The following is a 14,285-nucleotide window of genomic DNA, read 5'->3' as shown; positions in this document are numbered from 1 at the left end:
AAATCTCCAGGCAGACGTTTTGGATTAACATCAAGGCAGAATATTCCGAGACTGCCACAAAAGCACTAGAAAGCCTTCTTCCATTTACAACATCCTATCTTTGTGAAGGAAGGTTTCCTGCACTAGCAGCAACTAAAATGCAGTTATGGAGTAGACTGAAATAAGCAACTCATTTTTGGTGTCACTGTCTCCCACCACTCCCAGTTGGGACTGTCTAGTTGCAGGAAAACAAGCTCAGGGCTCCCACTGATTCTGCATTATGGTGAGTTGTATAATTATTTCATTATAGATCACAATTCAATAATAATAGAAAGAAAATCTGCAATAATAATAGAAATAAAATGTACAGTAAGTGCAATGTGCTTGAATCATACCGAAACTTTCACCTCTCCCCATCTGTGGAAAAAAATTGTCTTCCACAAACTGGTCCCTGGTGCAAAAAAGTTTCAAGACTGCTGTTCTAAGGAATCCAAGATTTTTTGTTTGTTTGTTTGTTTTCTTTTTATCCCCCATTTTATTCTTTTGTGTTTTCATTTCATATAAAACACTTTTCAGTCCCCAGTGAGAGGCTGAGTCAAGGGACTTAATCCCTTTTGTCAGTCTTTAACTTGAATAATTGATCTAAATGTTGCCCCAATCAATTGTTTGTCAAGTATCTCTGTGATTTACTTCCAGCCTTTTAAATATCATGCATGTGTGCTCAGAGGTGTTCAACTCTTTGTGATTCCATGGACAGTAGACCACCAGCTCCTCTGTCCATGGAGGTTGTCAGGCAAGAATACTGAAGTGGGTTTCCATTTCCTCCTCCAGGAGATCGCTATCCAGGGATCCTGGGCCTTCTGCATTGGCAGGTGGATTTTTTTTTTTTTTTTTTTTTTTACCGCCGTGCCAACTGGGAAGGCCCCTTTTAAATATAGATGTATATATTTAACTAGATAGACAGGTACATAGGCAGATAGATAGATAGATAGATAGATAGATAGATAGATAGATAGATAGATGATAGATATTTTAAATGAGGGCAAATAGATAAGTCTTGTTTAGAGCCCTTTAATGTTGAGGGGAGCAATAGGGGGTCCTTTGGCCCATATAACCTTAGTATTTGTTAAAACCTTTGTTTTAATCTCATTAATATTATTTTCATTCATGCGTCCTGTTTCTTAATAACTATCTAAATATTTCCATCCTGTTGGGATGAGTTCCTTTAAAATTTTCACCTTATGAGAAAGAAGTCTTTTGACTTCTCCCTCAGGTTGTTCTTAATCCCCTGTTAGCAAACATAAATAACATTAATAAATCTAATGCTTTTATTAGCATCTCTAAGCTCCATTGAGGGGAAACTGAGATCACAAATAAGACTTCCCAAACTATTTTGCTGATATTATTGTTTGTGTTAAGTAAAGTAGTTCTTAGGATTAGTTGTATTTTTTTTTTTTTGTATCCACTTTCTAACTTGATGTTTCCATAGATGCTAATATAACAACTGTTTATAAGCAGACCTGTCTAAAAATTTACCAGTCTGGAAGTTCCTCAAATTTAAAGAATCCATGTCTGGTCATTGAAGAGGAGTATCTTAATAGCTACGCAAACCAGTAAGACATCAGAGATGTTCCCCACAAGAGAGTGCAAAGGATATAAATCTTATACTTACAAGATGTAGAAAGTTTACTACCTCAAAATAGTCTAAGGAAGTAAAGGCTTTCATTGTACTGGAAGACACAACAAACTTTAAGTCCCTTATGGACTGGTATCCCTTATGACAAACTTCTCCGAGTGTCAGCATAGCCAGACAGAAAGACTGTTCAGAATCTCAGTCTATTAGACTGTCTGACAATGAACACTGTATGTGTCCTTTCTAGATGGCAGACACTAAACTATCAAAATGCAGAAACAATAATCAAACAAAAAACCAAAATACTTAAGAAAACCATATAGAACATTTACATCTCAAAAATACATGGAAAGAAATACAAGTTCCTCCTAGAAGGGATTTTGTTTATTTAAGGTCAGAATTGCTGAAAAGATGTTTTATTGAGCTGGCATAGGCCTAGATTTACTTCCATTCCCAATTAAACAAGCACTTGTAGGAAAAAATTCTGTATATGCATAATAGTATCTTCCCAGTGTCTCCAACTAGAGTAATTCTACTCAGCGTCTTTCAACTGGGCAAAGACTTATCAGGGTCTTTGGGGCAACAGAGATGGCTCTTCTAAAAACTAATTCCAAGGAAAACCTACTCCTCTAGAGGGGAGTTTATCTACCACTGGAATACAATTTAGGATTACCTGCCAATAATAAGAGATTCAAACCCAGGAGAGACTCACTAAAGATCTTCTGGATTCATCAAGGAGGGGGACAGACAAGATGCCTTTGCTGGGACCAAGGCTCCAGATTCTTGTAGAGTTCAGGGGAAGGAGAGAAGTTTGCTTTTGGTCAGTTTTCATTGCCAAAATTGTCAACTGAAGAAAAGCACACAACCTAAAATTTGTGACTTAAGTTTTATTTGGGGACCTTACTGAGGAAGTTAGCCCAGGAGACAGCCTCTCAGATAGCTCTGAGGAACTACTCTAAATAGGTAAATGAGGAGCCAGGATAAAACAGAGCTTTTGATATATATATATATATATATATATATATGTGTGTGTGTGTGTGTGTGTGTGTGTGTGTGTGTGTGTGTATTTATTTATATTTATATTCTAACATCAAAGATTACTGCTTATGACAAATCTTGTTCAGTCACTCAGTCATGTCTGACTATTTGCAACCCCATGGACTGCAGCATGTCAGGCTCCCTGGTCTATTACAAAAATAGACATGATGATTGAAATATTTTAGTGTATTTCTATGTATAGAAAGTTGCATGAATCTGGGCTCATTGAAATTTTCTTTTGATATGTATCTTATCTATATAGGGCCAGTACCAAAGCACAGAATTCTTCCTGTTTTCTCAATCCTGATTCTGAATTCTTCTCAGGATACACTGTCAGAGGATGGGGAGCAGTTTCAGGGATTGATGACTGGATCCTTGTTTACTGAAATGAAAGGCGACCTTACATGTACAGTTTCTGTTCTCTTTTTAATATCCATCCATTTTGGCAAAAAATTAAAAAAAAATTGTCAATTTATCTTGACTTGAGAGTTACTAGATTTATTGATCCTCTCTATTATATATTTGCTTCCTATTTCATTAAGTTTTCAAATAATTTCATCATTTCTTTCTATTGTTTTCTTTATTCTGTTTTTGAGCTCATTAATTTCAGCCTACCTTCTAATATAAACACGTAAGTAGTTTTATGTACAACTACTGCTGTTCTTCAGTTGCTCAGTCGAGTTCAACTCTTTGTGACCTCATGGACCACAGCATGCCAGGTTTCCCTGTTCTTCACCATCTTCCAGAGATTGTTCAAACTCATATCCATTGAGTCATTAATGTCATACAACCATTTCATCCTCTGTCACCCCCTTCTCCTTCTGCCTTCAGTCTTTCCCAGCATCAGGGTCTTTTCCAATGAATCAGTTCTTCACATCAGGTGGCCAAAGTAATGGAGCTTCAGCTTCAGCATCGGTCCTTCCAATGAATATTCAGGATTGATTTCCTTTAGGATTGACTGGTTTGATCTGCTTGCCGTCCAAAGGACTCTCAAGAGTCTTCTCCAAACCGCAGTTCAAAGGCATCAATTTTTTGGTGCTCAGTCTTCTTTATGGTCCAACTCTCACATCTGTACATGACTACTGGGAAAATCAGCTTTGATTGTACTGACCTTTGTCAGCAAAGCAATGTTTTATGAAGTAAAGCTTTTTATAAAGTAAAGCTTTTGTCATAGCTTTTCTTCCAAGGAACAAGCATCTTTTAATTTCATGGCTGCAGTCACAGTGAACAGTGATTTTGGAACCCATGAAAATAAAGTCCACCACTGTTTCCATTGTTTCCCCATTCGTTTGCCATAAAGTGATGGGACAAGATGCCATGATCTTCATTTTCTTGAATGTTGAGTTTTAAGCCAGCTTTTTCACTCTCCTCTTTCACTGTCACCAAGAGGCTCTTTAGTTCCTTCACTTTCTGTCATAAGGGTGGTGTCATCTGCATATTGATATTTCTCCTGGCAATCTAGATTCCAGCTTATGCCTCAGCCAGGCCAGAATTTCACACGATGTACTCTGCATATAAGTTAAATAAGCAGGGTGACAATATAGAGCCTTGCCAGACTTCTATCCCAATTTGGAATCAGTCCATTTTAAACATCGATATTGCATAGGAACCTGGAATGTTAGGTCCATGAATCAAGGTAAATTGGAAGTGGTCAAATAAGAGATGGCAAGAGTAAACTTTGACATTTTAGGAATCAGCAAACTAGAATTGACAGGAATGGGCAAATTTAATTCAGATGACCATTATATCTACTACTTGGGCAAGAATCCCTTAGAAGAAATGGACTAACCTTCATAGTCAACAAAAGAGTCTGAAATGGAGTACTTGGGTGCAAAGATTGTGTAGTCATATTTTTGTATGTAGTGTTTCTATTTTCTTCCAGCTTTATTTTCATTATTACTTCTTCTTCAACAATAAATTACTTACAAGTGTGTTTCTTAGCTTCATAGGCATGGGAATATTTACCATTATCTCAACTTTTGGTTTCCTAAATTAATTGTATTGTTATCAGAGAATATGGATTTTTTTTATTCTATTCCTTTGATATTTATTGGAGCTCAGTCTCTGATTTAGTATGTGGTTACTTCTCATAAATGTACAGTGTGTGCTTTAAGATATCATGTATTTTGCAGTTATTTGTTGCAGTGTTTTATTATATGTATTAGGTTAAATTTGCTGTGTTATTCCATCAGTTACAGGGAGAAGTGTTAGAATTTCTTACCATGATAGGGTATTTTTTTTTTCCCTCATAGCTGTGTGTTTCTGCTTTCTGTATTTTTAGATGCATACAAACCAGTGGTGTGCTGGTAAGTATTAGAAAATCAGTTTTCTGCAAATAAAATGATGCTCTCATTTGTAGTATTTGTTAATTTCTGTAGTTCAAATGATCTCATCAAGCTATCAACCTAAGGTCACTAAGTGCTGATATGAGAAAATATTAGTTCTTGGTTAATTGAACATAAGTGTGTGTGCATGTGTGTTGTCATACTATTAATACCTCTAATCCAGCTTTATTTTGTTAGTATTTACCTGGTATGCCTTTGTCTATTATTTCATGTTCTTATTTGGGTACTTTATATTTAAATATGTTTCTTGTAAATAGCACATGGTTCAATTTTATTTTGCATCTATGTTTACCGTCTTTATATTTGTGACTTGAATTACTGAAATATTTTAATTGATTTTAATTAATTGATTTTGTGTTTTAATTCCCTACCTTTTTATTTCTCTCTTTTTTTCTCTCTTCTACTTATTTTTTTTTTTTTTCTCATTTTGCTTATTTGCACTCTGCTAGTTTGGAAGTTGTAATATCTGTGTCTAACCTTTTAATGGTTACTGTAGACATTTTAACATGTATATTTAACCAAAATTGGAAACCTCCTTACAAAAAAAAATTACAAGTTCCCAAAAAACCTTTATAACTACCCTTTTGACAAATTGAATTATATTTCCGTGTGTTAAATGTTTTCTAATTTTATCCTGGGAAAGTTATATTTCAAAGAGTGAATGTCCATTTATACATAATTACATGTTTACCATGTTGTTACATACATTATTCCTTCTTGTATCTCAAAATACAATTACTGACCTTCAATAGCAGTTGTATCCAACTTAATTTTACTACTTCAACATCAGGAAGCACTTCAAGTTCTCACAAGTTTTATCCAACTTAATATTTCAATTGTATTTTTTTCTGAAAAGTAAAAATATATCCTCTGTTTTACACTACTGATTTTTCCTCATTCATAGTGAAATTGTAAGACAAAAAGTAACATTTAAGAAGATATTTTGAAAATCATTCAAATCACCTTGATTTTTGTATCGAATGTTTTTGGTTTTTGCACTTTTATTATTATAATAGGTCCTTAGGAGCATAACCAAATAAAGATTTGTATGATATATACTCATATGATATATGATTTTTTACATTTTGTAACACATGAATACAAAATAAAATTTAAATGACAATAAATAAGCATGTCTGCTGATTCTCCTTTTCACATTACCTCATTACACATGTTATATAATATTCATAGTACATTTAAAGTTGTAATCTAGATTCTTAGTATAATGCAGTTCAGGTTCTAAATTATATCATCTCATAAGTATAGTGATGCTCTCTGTCACAAAACAAAATAATTTGCATTTTCAAAAATGTGTAATTTTAATCTCCCCATGAAACCAAAAGAAACACAATCAAAACTGTCTTTTAAAAGGATTTCTAACAAATAAAATAGCTAATATGGTTTGCTGTATTTTTTTTTAATAATTGAGGTTTAAAGAGGTAAACAGTCCCTTTATATTGGTGTGCAAAGAATCAACTTAAAAATAATTTCCTCAGGATCCATGTCATTAGGTTATTAGGTTAGGTTAATAAAGTTATTTCTTACATGATCTTTTAATAAAATAGTCTTCTGAATTTATATCGAACTGGGGAAACTCAGCATCAATGATATATGTGATTTAATATCTTTTATTTCTAGTTCAGTTAGCTTTTAAAGCCTGTGGAAAATACTCATTTTTATCTTCCACATCAGCAAATTTGTAAAGACTGGTGGAGAAAAAAGGATCGATATTCCCATATGAGCCTCAATTTGAAAGTTCTACAACATTGCCTGATGGATTTAATCAAATCTTATCTGTCTTTGTTATATGTCAAGCAATTCACTACTGTAAATATAAGGAACATGTAATGAATAGCAGCAATTTGAAGTAGTCATTATGGCTTTAAGCTCTGTATCCTTAAAGAGTGTGAGCCTGCATAATTTTTAACCAGAAGCAATTTTAAGTGGGAAATATAACATCAGCCTTTAAAACTAGCAGGTAAATTAGAACCAATATAAACTTTAATCTATTTTGAATACCAGCTCCATGCTTATAAATTTTGTTGGCAGCTTATGAAAGTAAAAGAGTTACAGTGGTCTACATTCTCATCAAACATATATCACAGTAACAGATGAGTTGGTTTATGCTTGAAATTGAATGAACTATATTTTGTATGGTGAAAAACTGAGCATATGGCAAATAAATATTTGGGTGTGATTATAAAACAACACACTCACATTCTATAGCATAATTTAGTCAGTCACAAAGGTTTTAGGGTTGTTGACTAGACATATCTGCTTCTCTGATTAACCTCAGAGAAAGTGATCTTTCTTTTTCTTTCTTCCTTCCCTTCTTTTTCTCTCTTTTCCAGAGAGCTGATGTAGCAAAATGAATTAGGATGAAAAATTACAAATGGAGAATTCATAATCTATAATTCTGCAGTGATATTTTATTCTTTTAGTTCTTACAGAAAGAAAATAGACATAAAACTATGGCTCAGCCCTTAATTCATTGTCCCTTAATTGTTTCTTTTATCCCTGGAAGTGTTTCTTTATTCTTTTCCACCTATCTTAGATCTACTCTTCTTCAAATATTAATGTTACACTTTAATATTTATATTTTAGTGTTAAATACTATTACTAACAGTAATGTTTATATTTATCTAAATAATGCAGTTCATTCCAAACTAGTATCTTAGAACAGTTTATTTCTTAGATATCATTTTTATTTTTTTTTCCAGGTACTCTGAATGTAGGGATTTTCTTCTAATGACATTGTAAGATTCAGCAGAAATCTGACAGTTTGATCTTGGACTTCCCAGCTTCCAAAACTGAAAATAAACTTATTTTGATTAAGCCATTTAGTCTATGATGTTTTGTTATGGAAACATTATCTAAGAGATCTTATACATGAGCTTCTAACCCAAGTGAACAACTGCATGGATATCCCACAGACATTCAAACTGAACAAAAATTACTCTCCCACCAAGTTTGTTTTCCAGTACACCTTATCATATGCAACACTCCACATCAAGTCATGTAAAATAGAAATCTGGGAGTTATCCTTGATTTCACATTTTCCCCCACTCATACCTGATTAATGATAAAATCCAAAGTTTCAAAGTTCCTATTTTATCATTAATTAAGACCATCTTACTTTCTCCATGTTTCTGCAATGACAACCGAGGTCCAAAGTCCACATTCTTTATTCATTTATTTTAATCTTTCTTTTGCTTGATTTGTCCCTTTCAAAGTTATTCATCACAGTGAAGTTAGAGTGAATTTTTAAATATACACTAAATTCTTCAAGTAAGTTTTAAATCCACAGAAAAATTGAGCAGAAAATACTGAGAGTTTTCATACATCCTCTCCACATACACATGCACATCCTCCCCCACCATAAAGTTCTTGAAACTGAGGTGTACATTTTTAAAAATACGTGAGCAAACATTGACGCATCATTACCACCAAGGTATATAGTTTATACTAGAGGTATCTCCAGGTGTATATTTCATGAATTTTTATAAATATATAATAAAATATATACAATATTATAGTTTCATACAGAATAGTTTCAATACTATAAAAATCATTTCCAGAATGTTATGTCTTTGAAATCTTACCTTTACAGATTAACTTCATTTACTTAGTAATAAATATTTAAGGTTTCTCCATGCATTTTGTGACTTGATAGTTCATGTGTTATCAGCACTGAAAAACTGAGATGAGTCACTGTTTGTATGGATAAGTCACTGTTTATCCATTCACCTGTGGTAGGTAATCTTGGTTGTTTCAACTCATGGCAATAACAGCATTAAAATTTATATTGTATGGATGTACCACTATCCATTCACTTGAGGTAGGTAAGCTTGGTTGTTTTTCAGTTTTGGCAATAATGGATAAAACTACTATAAACAAACACATGCATATTGTGTGTGTGTGTGTGTGTGTGTGTGTGTGTGTGTGTGTGTTTGCATGAGTTTTAAACTCATTAGGTTAAATACAAAGCAGTTCAAATGGTGGATTTTATAATAAGAATACTTTTTTAAGAAACTGCCTTTCATACCATGTCCCATATTTCACAGATTTTTTATCTTTTCTCCTTTATAGATAAGATTTTTCCTCTCTTGCTCCTTTAAGGAATTTTTATCTTTGATTTTCTATAGTTTGAGGAGGCTATGCTTACCTATACTATTTCGGAAATTTATCCTGCTTGGTATATCCTAAGCTTTCTGTATCTGTGGTTTGGTGTTTGACATTAATTTGGGGGATATTCTCAGTCATTATTGTTTCAAATATTTCTTCTGTTCCTTTCTTGTCTTTCTTTCATAAAGTTACATGTATATTACACTTAAAAAAAAGATTGAGTTATAATTGACATATATTTGTTTCAGGTATACAGTGTGATTTGATATTTGTATAAATTGCAAATGATCACCAAACATCAATCACCACACATAGTTAAAACATTTTTTTCAGTGATGACAGATTTTAAGATAAGCTCTAATAACTTTCATATATTCAATACAATGTTAGTTATAGTCACCATGCTGCACATTACATTTCCACTACATGTATTTTAGATATTACATCTTTAAAATTGTCCCACATGCCTTGGATGTTCTGTTCTTTTTGTTTTCAGTCTTTTCTTTCTTTTCAATTTTGGAGGTTTTTATTGAGATATCATAAGACTCAGAATTTCTTTCTTCAGCCATGTCCAGTTTACTAATAAACACATCAAAGACATTCTTCATTTCAGTTACAGTGTTTTTATATCTAGCATTTATTTTTTTGTTATTTATGAGGACGTCTGTCTCTGCTTACATTGCCCATCTGTTTTTGGATGTATCTGCTTTACCCATTAGAGCCTTTAGCATATTAATTATACTTGTTTTAAATCCCCAGTGTAATCATTCCAACTTCTATTCCATGTCTATTTCTGATGTTTGCTTTGTCTCTTTAAATTGTGTGTGTGTTTGTGTGTGTTTAAGTTTATGTTTGTTGGGCCTTGTAATGTTTTTTTCAGTAACAAAATATGATGCATTGGATAAAGGAACTTCTCCAAAAAGACCTTTAGTAATATGGGGGTGAGGTATGAGGGAAGGGGGTGAGGTATGAGGTGGTGAGGCAGGAGGGGAAGGGATCTAATATAGTTTTGTGATTAGATGTCAGTCTTTTAGGGAGTTTATGTCTCTGGATTGCAGAATTCACAAGTGTTTATTAGCTTTTTTTTTTTCTTCTCATCTTTCAGATGGGACAGAATTGCTAGAAGGGGCAGGAACTGGGTATTTCCCTTCCCCTAGATCAGTTAGCCTACAACAGTAGATTAGGTATGGGCAAGCCTTGTTTAAACAAACAAACAAACAACAACAACAACAAAACAGTACACTGGTGCATTTCAAAATAATTTCTTTTTCCTTTCCTACCCAGAAGCTCAATGGAATTTTTATCTAATTTTTACTGTGACAACTGAGTCAAATGCTTGGAAGTAAAACTCACAAAATTGTACCTCCACATGATTGTGTTGCCATAAAGTTTTTATTTGAGAACTGTCCTCTCTGAGTCCCCAGAAATTCATCCCTTACAGTTCAGGTTTCCCAGGAGTGATTTCCCAGGAGAGAAAATGCCTGTGGCATTTTCTGCTCATATGTCTGCTCAGGTAAGCCATAACTCCCTATATTTGTCTGTTTATCTCTCTAATCTGAGGGGGCAGCAGTCACTATGTGTCCTCATCTCTCCTATGAATCCCAGAGACTATATTTTTAGTCTGTTCAACATTTTACCTGTTGTTAGGGTGGAGTGTGCCTTAAAAGCTTCTTTGTGTGTGTGTGTGTGCTTGTGTGTAAAACTGGTAACAGGAAATTGGCATTCTTTTTTCTTAAATATTCTGCAAGAATGATCTTGTCATTAATTAGTTCTGAAAGGTTTTGTTTTTGTAAAGTGTTTTACATTTTCTACACAGACAATTGTTTTATCTGTGAATAAATACAGCTTTACATATTCATTTAGAATATTTACACATCTTATTAGTTTTTGCCTTATTGCATTAGATAGAACTTCCAGTATGATATTGAAAAGAGATGGTGTGAAGGGACTTTCTTGTGCTTTTCCTGATCATAGAAAAGTGTTCCTAATTTTTCATCCTTAACTATAAAGTTAGTTATAGATATTTGAGTAGATATGCTTTATGAAGTTGAGGAGATTCCCTCTATTTTTAATTTGCTGGGAGCTTTAACCATGAATGGGTACTGTTTTCTGTTAAATAACTTTTCTGCTTTCACAGTGATGTGATCATGCAAGGTTTCTTATTTTGTCTGCTGATGTAATAGATTAACTGATCTTCAGATGTTGAACTGATCTTGAACACTTGGAAAAAATTTCATGTCCTTTCAGGGCTTCTCTTTGTAGCTCAGTCAGTTAAGAATCTACCTGCAATGCAGGAGACCCGGGTTTGATTCCTGGGTCTGGAAGAAACCCTGGGAAAGCAAATAGAAACCCACTCCAGTATTCTTGCCTGGGAAATCCCATGGACCAGAAGAGCCTGGGAGGCTACAGTCCATGGGGTTGCAAGAGTTGGCCCTGACTTAGCAACTAAATCACCATTTTATATACATATACATACATACATATATATATATATATATATATATATATATATCGCTTGTTTCTAAAATTATCTATATAACTAAAAATATTATTCTAACATATAGAAACAATACTTAAGTAAAAGAGCCTGGCTGGATCTTAGTTCTATTCCTCAGAATATAATATGCCTTATCATCATGTGTTTTTGTGTATGTTTTGGGGAAGTAAGTAGACATGAAAAGCTGAAAGCAATAATGTTACACCCTCATCTGGCATTTCAGTTATGTTATGTCCATGGCTAGAGAAACTCAAATCATTTTGAAGAGTTTTTCAATTCTTCTCTCTTCCTGACTCCATTTCTCTTTTTATAGCCCCAGAATTGAGTAGCCTCTTGTGCTCCTTAATTCCTCCATCCTTTTAGGTCTGATATGCATAAGTATCATTAAAATAGGATTCTAATCAAGAAAAACAGATGAGAACTTTGAGAAAACAAAATGTGGGGATTATATGAGTCTTCCTAATACTAAAATCACATTTGCAAGTTTTCCCCTCTATTCTCAGTTGTTGTTGTTGTTTCTCTTTCATTTTTTTAAGTTTTTATTGGAGTATAGCTGATTTGCAAAGTTGTGTTAGTTTGAAGTGTACAAAAAAGTGAATCAGTTATACACATATATAGAATCTATATTTTTTTAGATTGTTTTGCCATACAGACCATTACAGAGTATTGAGTGGCATTAACTGTGCTTTACCTATTCATTGTCTATTTTATAATATATAGAAACTTCCCAATCTGTCAATTTATTCCTCTCTCCTTTACTCTCTGTAAACCTTAAGTTTTTTTTTCTATATCCATGACTGTATTTCAGTCTTATAAATAAACTCATTTATATCTTTTTTTTCAAGATCATATGTATGAATGATATCATATTTTCATTTTTTGTGCCTTATATACTTCATTTAGTATGATAATCTCTATATCCATCCATACTGCTGCAAACGGCATTTTGTTCTTTTTTATGGCTGAGTAGTATTCCACTATATATATTACCACATCTTCTTTATTTCTCTATTGATGGGAATTTCGGCTGTTCCCATGTCCTGGCCATTGAAAATAGTACAGAAATGAACTTTGGGGAGCACATACCACTTTTCTGATTGTTAAAATTTTTAACTGGAGAATAATTGCTTTACAATGTATTGATTTCTATTGTACACCTATATATATACACTCCTATATATACACCTATATATATATATACACCTATATATATATATATACACCTATATATATATGTAAATATGTATATATACATATGTACACACATACATGTATATATACATACATGTATATGTACATATATACATATATACACATACATATATGTGTGTATATGTATGTACGTGCCTGTACATATGTATGTGTACATATGTATGTACATACATGCACACATATATACACACACCTATATATATATATATATGTACAATGTATGCAATATGTAACGTATTCTATTGTACACCTATATATATATATTTATATATATATATACACCTATATATATATATGTACAATATATACAATATGTACAATATTCTATTGTACACCTATATACACACACACACACACACACACACACACACACACATATATATATATATATATATATATATATGGGATGCTACACAAATTTTCATGTCATCCTTGCATGGGGGCCATGCTAATCTTCTGTGTATCTTTCCAATTTTTGTTTATGTGTTGCTGAAGTGACCATGCATGTACATTTTTGAACTATGGTTTTCTTCAGCTATATGCCCAGGAGTGGGATTACCAAATCATATGTTAGTTCTATTTTTACTTCTTATGGGAACCTCCATACTGTCCTCCATAGTGGCTGTATCAATTTACATCCCCACTATCAACAGTAGGGTTTCCTTTTCTCCACAAACTCCCTTAGTCTTATTATTTGTAGATTTTTAGATGATGGACATTATGACTGGCCATGCATTTCTGTATATGGAGAAATGCAAAAAAGCAAAATGGCTGTCTGAGGAGGCCTTACAAATAGTTGTGAAAAGAAGAGAAGCAAAAAGCAAAGGAGAAAAGGAAAGATATACCCATTTGAATGCAGAGTTTCAAAGAATAGCAAGGAGAGATATTTATACTCAGTGATCAGTGCAAAGAAATAGAGGAAAACAACAGAATGGGAAAGACTAGAGATCTCTTCAAGAAAATTAGAGATGCAAAGGGAATATTTCATGCAAAGATGGGCTCAATAGAAGACACAAACGATATGGACCTAATAGAAGCAGAAGATATTAGGAAAAGGTGGCAAGAAAACACAGAAGGACTATACATAAATGATCTTCACGACCATGATAATCTTCAGATAATCATGATGGTGTGATCACTCACCTAGAGCCAGACATCCTGTAATATGAAGTCAAATGGGCCTTATGAAGCATCACTACGAACAGAGCTAGTAGAGGTGATGGAATTCCAGTGGAGTTATTTCAAATTCTAAAAGATGATGCTGTGAAAGTGCTGCACTCAATATTCCAACAAATGTGGAAAACTCAGCAGTGGCCACAGGACTAGAAAAAGTCAGTTTTCATTCCAAACCCTAAGAAAGGCAAGGCCAAAGAATGTTCAAACTACCACACAATTGCACTCATGTCACACATTAGTAAAGTAAGGCTCAAAATTCTTCAAGCTAGGCTTTAACAAT

At 33.3% G+C, this 14,285-nt stretch overlaps 1 non-coding gene across 1 annotated transcript; it reads right to left on the bottom strand.

Moving 5' to 3' along the window:
- Positions 1-13,224: 13,224 nt before the first annotated feature.
- Positions 13,225-13,331, bottom strand: LOC133053276 (U6 spliceosomal RNA). The gene has a single exon (XR_009692206.1). It is a non-coding gene; the product is annotated as a U6 spliceosomal RNA (small nuclear RNA).
- Between the last annotated feature and the right edge of the window lie 954 nt (positions 13,332-14,285).

Source organism: Dama dama, chromosome X, assembly GCF_033118175.1.
Source record: "Dama dama isolate Ldn47 chromosome X, ASM3311817v1, whole genome shotgun sequence".
NCBI lineage: Eukaryota > Metazoa > Chordata > Mammalia > Artiodactyla > Cervidae > Dama > Dama dama.
The sequence above is the reverse complement of the archived record's forward strand: the minus strand, read 5'-3'. Positions and strand labels throughout refer to the sequence as shown.